Here is a 10,114-nt window from a genome sequence, read left to right as displayed (position 1 = left end):
ATATCTCACATTTACTGCTCATGTCTATTTCTCTCTATGTAACTTTTATATGAGAGAGAGGGAGAATTGGAGAGAAAGAGAGAGAGAGAATAGAGACAGAGACAGTACACTATAATTATTTGTTTGTTGTTTTCTCTTTACTAATGCAAGTCCCAGACCTAATTTAATTCCATCTACCTCACCATCCCATAACATTAGCACCTGCAAGACATCTTCTTTATCTGAATAATAATCAACAACAAAAAGAGATACAGAGATGGAGAAGCCATTGCTTTCATTTGTTTACTCAGAAACGTGCTCAGTTACATGATGCAGGTCAACAAGCATTATTCAGTTCAACTTCCAACAGAGGTTATCACAGCTATTGTGGAGACATTTATTGTGCACTTAAAAACAACTGTTCCTTTGAGGATTTCAAAGCATTGGTTGCTAAAAGAAACAGGCCTTCATGTGTGTTCTAGTAAGTATAGGGATTAAAATGTACATTTTGCATACAATTGTCTTTCTACTACTGCAGCCTTCTGCATGTCTACATGAGATGGTAGATATAATCAGCCTTTCTAGGAAAGAGTGAGTGCTTCAGTCTTCAAGGCACTTGACAGCATGATCCCTATCTGATTCTCAGGTGCTTCTCTACAGTATAGTTTATGCAAATGTTCTTACGTTTAGACAATGTAGTGGGGTCTTACATTTAGACGATGTAGTGGGGTCTCACATTCAGACAATGTAGTGGGGTCTTACATTTAGACGATGTAGGGGGGTCTTACATTTAGACGATGTAGTGGGGTCTTATGTTTAGACGATGTAGTGGGGTCTTATGTTTAGACGATGTAGTGGGGTCTTACTTTTAGACGATGTAGTGGGGTCTTACATTTAGACGATGTAGTGGGTGGGGTCTTTTAGACATTTAGACATTTAGACGATGTAGTGGGGTCTTACATTTAGACGATGTAGTGGGGTCTTACATTTAGACGATGTAGTGGGGTCTTACATTTAGACGATGTAGGGGGGTCTTACATTTAGACGATGTAGTGGGATCTTACATTTAGACGATGTAGTGGGTGGGGTCTTACATTTAGACGATGTCGTGGGGTCTTACATTTAGACGATGTAGTGGGGTCTTACATTTAGACGATGTAGTGGGGTCTTACATTTAGACGATGTAGTGGGATCTTACATTTAGACGATGTAGTGGGTGGGGTCTTACGTTTAGACGATGTCGTGGGGTCTTACTTTTAGACGATGTAGTGGGGTCTTACATTCAGACGATGTAGTGGGGTCTTACATTTAGACGATGTAGGGGGTCTTACATTTAGACGATGTAGTGGGATCTTACATTTAGACGATGTAGTGGGTGGGGTCTTACATTTAGACGATGTAGTGGGGTCTTACATTTAGACGATGTCGTGGGGTCTTACATTTAGACGATGTAGTGGGATCTTACATTTAGACGATGTAGTGGGTGGGGTCTTACATTTAGACGATGTAGTGGGGTCTTACATTTAGACGATGTCGTGGGGTCTTACATTTAGACGATGTAGTGGGATCTTACATTTAGACGATGTAGTGGGTGGGGTCTTACGTTTAGTGGGATCTTATGTCGTGTAGGGTCTTACATTTAGACGATGTAGTGGGATCTTACATTTAGTGGGTGGGGTCTTACATTTAGACGATGTAGTGGGATCTTACATTTAGACGATGTAGTGGGTGGGGTCTTACGTTTAGACGATGTCGTGGGGTCTTACTTTTAGACGATGTCGTGGGGTCTTACATTTAGACGACGTAGTGGGATCTTACATTTAGACGATGTAGTGGGGTCTTACATTTAGACGATGTAGTGGGGTCGATGTGGTGTTGCGATCAAAGCTCGTGCTGCTCAATGGGAGCTGGTAATATGGCACTGAGATGTTTTAACAGAGATATTGTGTGTTTGCTGAGGATGCTTTTAGAGAGAATCAGATGTTTTGATGACAGAATATAATATCTTACAGTATGGTATTTTATGTCCCCAGAATACGGCTTGGGTTAGCTAAATCCACTGGGACCTGGAATGGTAATTCATTATTCACAACGACATAAAGAGACACTTGTGTTAATTGTAATTGATTGTCCGGTATTCAATCAATTACAGAAAGCGGATCTCCAGATAACTATTTTGGAAGTGCACTTATACACACGAGACCTAACCTGAGAATATGCATCGGAAGGATTTTGAAAATCAGTCTCACATTTGCATCGAGGAGAATTGTGCTGTTTGTTTTGCTTGGAAAATTACCTTGCTGTGAAAATGCGAAATGTGTTGTTTCTAGAGTGACTAAGCTGTTCGGTGTATACACTTTGTACATTGAATAAAGGAATGTTTAATCTCTATTTCCTTATTATTTACAGCCAGAGCGTTGCAATTATCAAATTAATTTCCTTTGTTATTGTCAGAACAAAAGGGCCTTTTCTCCCCGTATAAAATAGAACATCGAACCGGTACCTTAGAAATGACTTGCATAGTACTGCACAATCAAGAGCAATATTAGAATTTAAGGAGCCAATACTCCTCAATAACTTTGTCTCGAAATGTTTTCAGCGATGATTATAAGCCTTCATCTCTTTACACCCTAGCAAACAGGGTACAGGCAATAATAAGCTAGCATTAGGACAGTGCAGAGGTTGGACAGGGGACTGACTGTAAGCTACTTTTTGACATTGTGCTGATTCTGTACTGATGCTGAGCCGTGCTATGAGAGTGCAAGGATAAACTAGCATCAGGATGGTAAGGTCAGACAGGGGAGTATATGCTGTCATTTTTTTACATTGTGCTTGTAGTTGTACCAGCGCTGTTCTGTGCTGTGGGGAGCGGAGGGATGATCGCCCCTTAGTTGTTCACTTCACTCACTGACAAGCAGCAGCTCTATTGAAAGGAGACTTGTTGCAGGGAAACCTCCAAGACCAAGCATCCCTACAATAGACCTGGGGCTAGTGGGATGGATCCCTCTCCTATCTACAGCTACACGGTTGTTAGAACTCTTCAGCCTCTCAAGCACACTGCCAGAGAGACCTCTGTCTCTCTACAGCCTAATCTCCTATCCTGATCCCGTTTGTCTACTGGGGGTTGGTGGGGTCCCTCTCCCTATCCTTCCCACCCACATCCACAGGGTTATAAGACCCTTCCCCAGCCTCCTCATCCTCTCCAGTACACAGCCAGAGCTACATTTCAGAACTAGGGCTGGATTCAACCTGTCTCGCTGAAGTTCAGCATTATAGCGAGGTTGAAATTTAAAGGTAAGATAACCCACTGGGCAGACGTAATTTCAACATTTTCCCTGTCGATTCAACGTCATCACATTGAATGTTGTCGTTGAAATGACGTATAAACAATGTTCCCGCATTAGTTTAGACTGCATTCATGGTAAAACGCTGCATATGTCGGCTCAAGCGGAAATTACTTTAACATTTTGATCGCGCTTCAGCGGTACCGATTGCATCTCTCCCCCTCATCTCCTATTGGTTCACTGCGTCTGTGCTCTGCCTATGATAAGGCAGTAACCATAGGCTAAAGGAGGCAGACCTGCGATGAGTAGCTACAGCCACGAAATGCCATTTTGTTCTGATGTTGAGTTATGTCTACCTAACATTGTTTTTCCAGGCCTGCAATGGAATCATTAACCTCACAATGCTCCCCAACTTTAGAATAGTAGTGTACCTCTACTCATATAAAACGGCCCACATTCTCTGTGTTATCTTAGAAAACTCCCTGCCCTATTTTCTGGCATCTGTATTGCTGCATCAGCTACGCAGGCCTATCGCAACTTGTTTTGCCATGCTCTAGTCTCATTGCTGTTAAGGACAGACACACATTAGGTAACCACTGTGACTGCTGCTGTGGCACCTGGTTGTCAGGAACACGATCAAAGCATTGATAGATAAAAGATCTGGGCTGTTCCCAGTGAAGAACCAGTAGTACCTGTTCCACCCCCGCCTGGTCTCCTCAAGCTCCCCTCACCCAGGAAGTGTTTCATTCTGCTCTACAGGAAACAGTAACATGCTTCACTTACCTGACATAATGGGTTTTTATTCAAGGTGGAGGAGAACTCTGCCCAAGGCTCCCCCATTTATTATGATAACACTTTGTTTTGGAAAGGACTTACCTGCTAATGTGTGTTTGTGTACACTTAACATTACCTCTCCATTCATCAAACCTACACTGAATGTAGAAAACATTAAGGACACTTGTTCTTTCCATGACAGACTGACCAGGTGAATCCAGGTGAAAGCTATGATCCCTTCTTGATGTCACTTATTAAATCAACGTCAATCAGTGTAGATGAAGTGGAGGAGTCAGTTTAAAGAAGGATTTTTAAGGCTTGAGACAATTGAGACGTGGATTGTGTATGTGCGCCATTCAGAGGGTGAATGGGCAAGACAGAATATTTAAGTTCCTTTGAACGGGGTGTGGTAGTAGGTGCCAGGCACACCGGTTTGTATCAAGAAATGCAATGCTGCTGGGTTTTTCACGCTCAACATTTTCCTGGGTTCATCAAGAATGGTCCACCACCCAAAGGACATCCAGCCAAATTGACACAACTTCGGGAAGCATTGGAGTCAACATGGGCCAGCTTCCCTGTGGAACACTTTTGACACCTTGTAGAGCCCATATCCCGGCGAACTGAGGCTGTTCTGAAGAAAACAAAGGGTGCAGCTCAATATTAGGAAGGTGTTCTTATTGTTTTGTCCACTCAGTAACTATTATGCACGGGCAACGAAACTCTATTATCTCTCCTTAATTTACCAGTGGTAATTCTGGAGCGCTGATGCGCATTGCATATCTTTATGGGCTTCTGTCTGTGGCTGTGTGAACGAAGGGGATAGGCTAGACTCGTGTCAATTTGCCAGGCAGAGGGACGAGCAAATGTCCAAAAAAGGACAGAAGAATGAGTCCAACTCTTTGCTCCTACATATCAAATACATGCAAACACCCTTTCAGAAGTTGGCTCAACTCAACATTTATTTACATGTATTGTAGGATTTTATAGACAGGGAGATTCAGAGGCCCAAATATACAAGCGCAGCAGTAAAAATCCATGTTTACAGTCACGCAGAGAGTAGAGAGACAACAGCGAATCAAGCTAATTGCTAAAGCAGAAACCACAAATCGATAGAGGTGATTGTGGATTCATGTGGTAGAGTAATACACTGTGCTTCTCATAATATATTATATCATTTACAGACAGAATCATATACCCAGGAGGATGCTGCTTGATAATCATGTTCACATGAGAGTATCTCTACTCTGCTGCTCAGATTGTTGAGAAGGAAGGATTGGACACATAATAACAAAGAACTTCCATTTGGCAGTGGTGTAAAGTACTTAAGTAAAAAAATACTTTAAAGTACTACTTAAGTAGTTTTTGGGATATCTGTACTTAACTATTTATATTTTCGACAACTTTTACTTTTACTTGACTATATTGCAAAATAAAATAATGTACTTTTTACTCTATACATTTTCTCGTACACCTTAAAAGTACTCGTTACATTTTGAATGCTTAAGCAGGACAGAAAAATTGTCAAAATCACGCACTTATCAAGAGAACATCCCTGGTAGCCTACTGCCTCTGATCTGGCAGACTCACTAAACACACATGCTTTGTTTGTAAATTATGTCTGAAAATGGTGCCGTCTGGAAAGAAAATGGTGCCGCCTGGTTTGCAATATAAAGATTGTTAAATGATTTATACTATCAATACTTAAGTATATTTTAGGAATCACATTTACTTTTAATACTTAATTATATTTAAGACCAAATACTATTACTCAAGTAATATTTTACTGGGGGATTTTCACTTTTACTCGAGTCATTTGCTATTAAGGTATCTTTACTTTTACTACAGTATGACATGTGGGTACTTTTCCACCACTGCCATTTGGAGCCCAACAGGATGGTATGATGCTCTACATCCCTGGTAAGTTGAGTGAAAAGCAGGAAAGAGGTGACCTTATGATCTTTCCACAAAACCTCCATCATGGCTGATACATTTCGATGACTGATTTCATGGTGCTGAAATTCATAAAATGATTCAAAAGGTGATTTCCAAATCCAGTAAGACATACTGTATCCTTCATGCTTTAACATAGAGTACACAAAAATACCTCAAACCGAGTTACTGCAACTTATTGAGTGACATCAGCTAACCGCTAGAATATTTAGTCCGTTGTGTCCTCATCCCACTGTACTCTCCTCGAGTGCTCCATCTACCCATCCATCTACCCATCCATCTACCCATCCATCTACCCATCCATCTACCCATCCATCTACCCATCCATCTACCCATCCATCTACCCATCCATCTACCCATCCATCTACCCATCCATCTACCCATCCATCTACCCATCCATCTACCCATCCATCTACCCATCCATCTACCCATCCATCTACCCATCCATCTACCCATCCATCCATGCCTTCAGTGATGTTCAGAAAGTGGGCAAACCTATATTTTCCGAGGAGAATGACGCAAGAAATCTGGAAAAATACATTTGATATTCATGTAAAGAGTGCCAGGCTCTATGCCCCAGCCTCGATAGGCGCCTCCAGGGCTTTGATGTGCACGCTGGGCAGGCTGAACCAGGATGGGGGCAGTTCCTTGCCCTGGCCAGCACTGTCATCCTGGAACTTGATGTTGAGGTAGAAGTCTCCAGTGTAGAGGAACAGGAGGGCTCCCATACACACAGAGTTCTCTGTGGGCTTCACCTAGGAAAACAACACACAGAGTTCTCTGTGGGCTTCACCTAGGAAAACAACACACAGAGTTCTCTGTGGGCTTCACCTAGGAAAACAACACACAGAGTTCTCTGTGGGCTTCACCTAGGAAAACAACACACAGAGTTCTCTGTGGGCTTCACCTAGGAAAACAACACACAGAGTTCTCTGTGGGCTTCACCTAGGAAAACAACACACAGAGTTCTCTGTGGGCTTCACCTAGGAAAACAACACACAGAGTTCTCTGTGGGCTTCACCTAGGAAAACAACACACAGAGTTCTCTGTGGGCTTCACCTAGGAAAACAACACACAGAGTTCTCTGTGGGCTTCACCTAGGAAAACAACACACAGAGTTCTCTGTGGGCTTCACCTAGGAAAACAACACACAGAGTTCTCTGTGGGCTTCACCTAGGAAAACAACACACATTATGTAGAGTGCCTGTGGATAGCTAACTCACCTGACAATAGTTTCACCACCAATCACACACACAGTTCTGCACACACACACGTAGTTCTGGACACACACACACCATGTCTATGTAGAAGGTGTTAGATCCTATGAAGGTGACTGCGTCTTGCAGGTCATAGTTCTGAACTCCGTTCTGGTAGTCCTGGAAGGGAACCACAGTCAGGGTGAACAGTCCGACCACATTCTAACTACGATTGGTCAGTTTCACCTCCAATGGCACAGCGTCGCCCACCTTACAGTCAGCGATGATGTCACAGTCACACGGTTTCCCGTTCACCACCACGTCTAGAGAGGAGGAACACACAGAGAGAGAGAGAGAGAGACAGAGAGACAGAGAGACAGAGAGAGTGTGTGTGTTAAGGGATGAGTTAGGAGTTGTTTAATGAATACCTGTTTGAAACGTTGTTTCAATAACCACGTGGAAGCATAGATTGCTGTATGCACAGTCACCTGCTATAAATTAATTCATTTGTTCCTCTATGAAATATTAGTGCTTGGTTGGATTTGAGGTTTTACTACTAAATATGTAATTAAATACATTTTCAGTATGGTTTTCTTGACCTGTAACTTTGAACATAAAAGCATAAAGAGGACTATTAGATAAAAAGGAGTGACTTTGTGAACAGAAGGGAGAGTATCATTAAGCTCCATTATAGTCTAGTGGAGATCTTCAAAAATGTGTCATGGAACTGCGATGGAAAATGTTATGTTTGTGCTTTTCTAATAACCAATCTCTGTGTTCATGACTGATTGACCGAATCCTCACTATCAGTATCTGCAATTTGGCAGTACGTCCAGACCCTTGTTTTGAGAAGATATCTCCGTTGCAAGGTCTCAGCTTAGAGAGAAGAAGCCTTGTGAGGTATTGGTCTGTCACCTGCATGAAATGAACCAGTATTGGTCGGTCACATGAATCAAACGTTAATTATGAATGAATTATGAATGATGAATAAGTAAAATCATGCAAATATAACTTGTCTGCAATATACAAGTGAACAAATGGGACTGCCCCGGTAGAGCTCCTGACAGACATTCACTATGGTGCATCAAGTTCGTTGGAACTTCTCCAGTTAACTGATAATAAATAATGATTCATTTAAGACTGACTTCGAGTGTCCCTGTGTAGAATTTCCACGACAGAATAATTGCAATGCCTCCTTCACAATCACAGGCATTTCTCTCCTCGTCTCCCCAACGACCTGCATTCACATCTCAGAATGACCCATCCTCAAGCGCTCTTTTCCATTTGATTTCCAATTCATTTGCATTCATGAAAACACCATTCACAGTCTTCACATGTGTAGACCTATCTTCCAGCACATTGTTTCTGGTGTGTGATCAATAGTTTCAAATACGCTTTTATTTAAATTAATGGAGAGCGAGGGAACTGAATGAATTCAGACGGCATCCTATCAATCTCACGCATGACTAATTTCTGTCAAGAAGGGACTAATGAGATGGTTGGAAAACAACCACCCTCACCTCTTCCTTCCTCTCATCCTGCCCCCACACTCTCACATGGAGGCACTTCTTCTCTCTCTCACGCCCTCTCCTCTTTGTTCTCTCTCTCTTCCTCTGCATCGCCTCTCCCTGACATGTCCAGCTGAGTTAAAATGGGGGCAAATTAAATTTCTCTAATATGTAGCCATTCCAGATATAGCACTGTTTGGTTCAGGTGGAGTGGAACCACAATGCTTATTTTTATAATGACTTCTATGGTCCTTCTGCTCCTCTGGGAGGGAGGTGTAGAAGTAGAGAGAGAGAGAGAGAGAGAGAGAGAGAGGAGGAAGTGAAAGAAACAGAGGAAGACAGAGAGAGAGAAACACACACACACACACTAGTGCAATGCCCTTGTATCTGCAGGAAGCCGTGCCAGTCAGAGCCGTTTAGGCCATGTGACATGAATGAGCTGGGTGTGGGGGAGTGTTGGGGTGCGCTCTCCGCTGCGGTGGGTGTTAAACCACAGGTTGCGGAGCCTCATAGGCAGACGTACACAGAGAGGGAGCCTGAAGACTGAGCCGTGCCACTCTGAGCCCCACTAGCGAGACAGAGCCAAGTTGGGCATCCTGCCTCAGGGAGTCTGCAACTCCACCAGGGTGACATTCAGCTACACATCTACACAGCTACAGCTGTTTGAACCTGACACGTCACATTCAGCTCAAGCTAACTATACGTCTCATTGTCACTCTACAGTGCAGTCTCAACTCACTCCAAACTAGGAGGTTTCTTTCATCAACCCAGAATACGCATGGAGCTTCTTTAAAGGACCTTGTTTTATGTCTCTCTGTTAGAAAAAGTTTCCTTCAAAATGTGTTGTGATGGAATGTTTGACAGTTGAAGGAGAGACGACAGGCAGACGACAGTCAAGTCAAACAGTAGCGATGTGATCAGTACAGAGATGTAACGACACTGTCAACATTACCATTACCCCTGAGTGGCAGAGGGTTTTTCTGGTGGGAATCCACTCTCAGTTCTAACTGCTTTCTATAGTGTATATCCCAGATTATTTGCATGTCTTTTTACTCACACAAAAGCAAGGTCAATTATTCGTTGCAACTACGCTCAACATGGATCTTTGAGTATTTGAATAGAGTCACTGACATTTGTTCATGATATTCGGGCTGCATCTCCGTAGCTTGACGGGACCTGTGGGACTTTGCAACACTTCTACAGTCCACAGTATTACACAGTACACAGGCAGCGGAGCAGATTCTAACGTGACAACTTTCCAATTGGTTAGATTTAGTTGTTCAAAGGCTTGTTGCTAGGAGATCTAGTTCTAAACAGGGATGGCAAATTTCAACACATTAACTATTGAACAAAAGTGGAACTTAAGTGGGAGATGAGCTGAGGAGTCTAAACCAGAGGTAGGCAACTAGATTCAACAGCAGGC

The 10,114-nt window shown here is 42.7% G+C and overlaps 1 pseudogene; it reads right to left on the bottom strand.

The window, feature by feature from the left end:
• Window positions 1-4,042: 4,042 nt before the first annotated feature.
• The window catches only part of LOC118377046 (trafficking protein particle complex subunit 9-like), a 459,082-nt pseudogene continuing 453,010 nt past the window's right edge, over window positions 4,043-10,114 (bottom strand).

Source organism: Oncorhynchus keta, chromosome 19 (genome assembly GCF_023373465.1).
Source record: "Oncorhynchus keta strain PuntledgeMale-10-30-2019 chromosome 19, Oket_V2, whole genome shotgun sequence".
Classification (NCBI taxonomy): Eukaryota; Metazoa; Chordata; class Actinopteri; order Salmoniformes; family Salmonidae; genus Oncorhynchus; species Oncorhynchus keta.
This window is presented reverse-complemented; position numbering and strand designations above follow the sequence as displayed.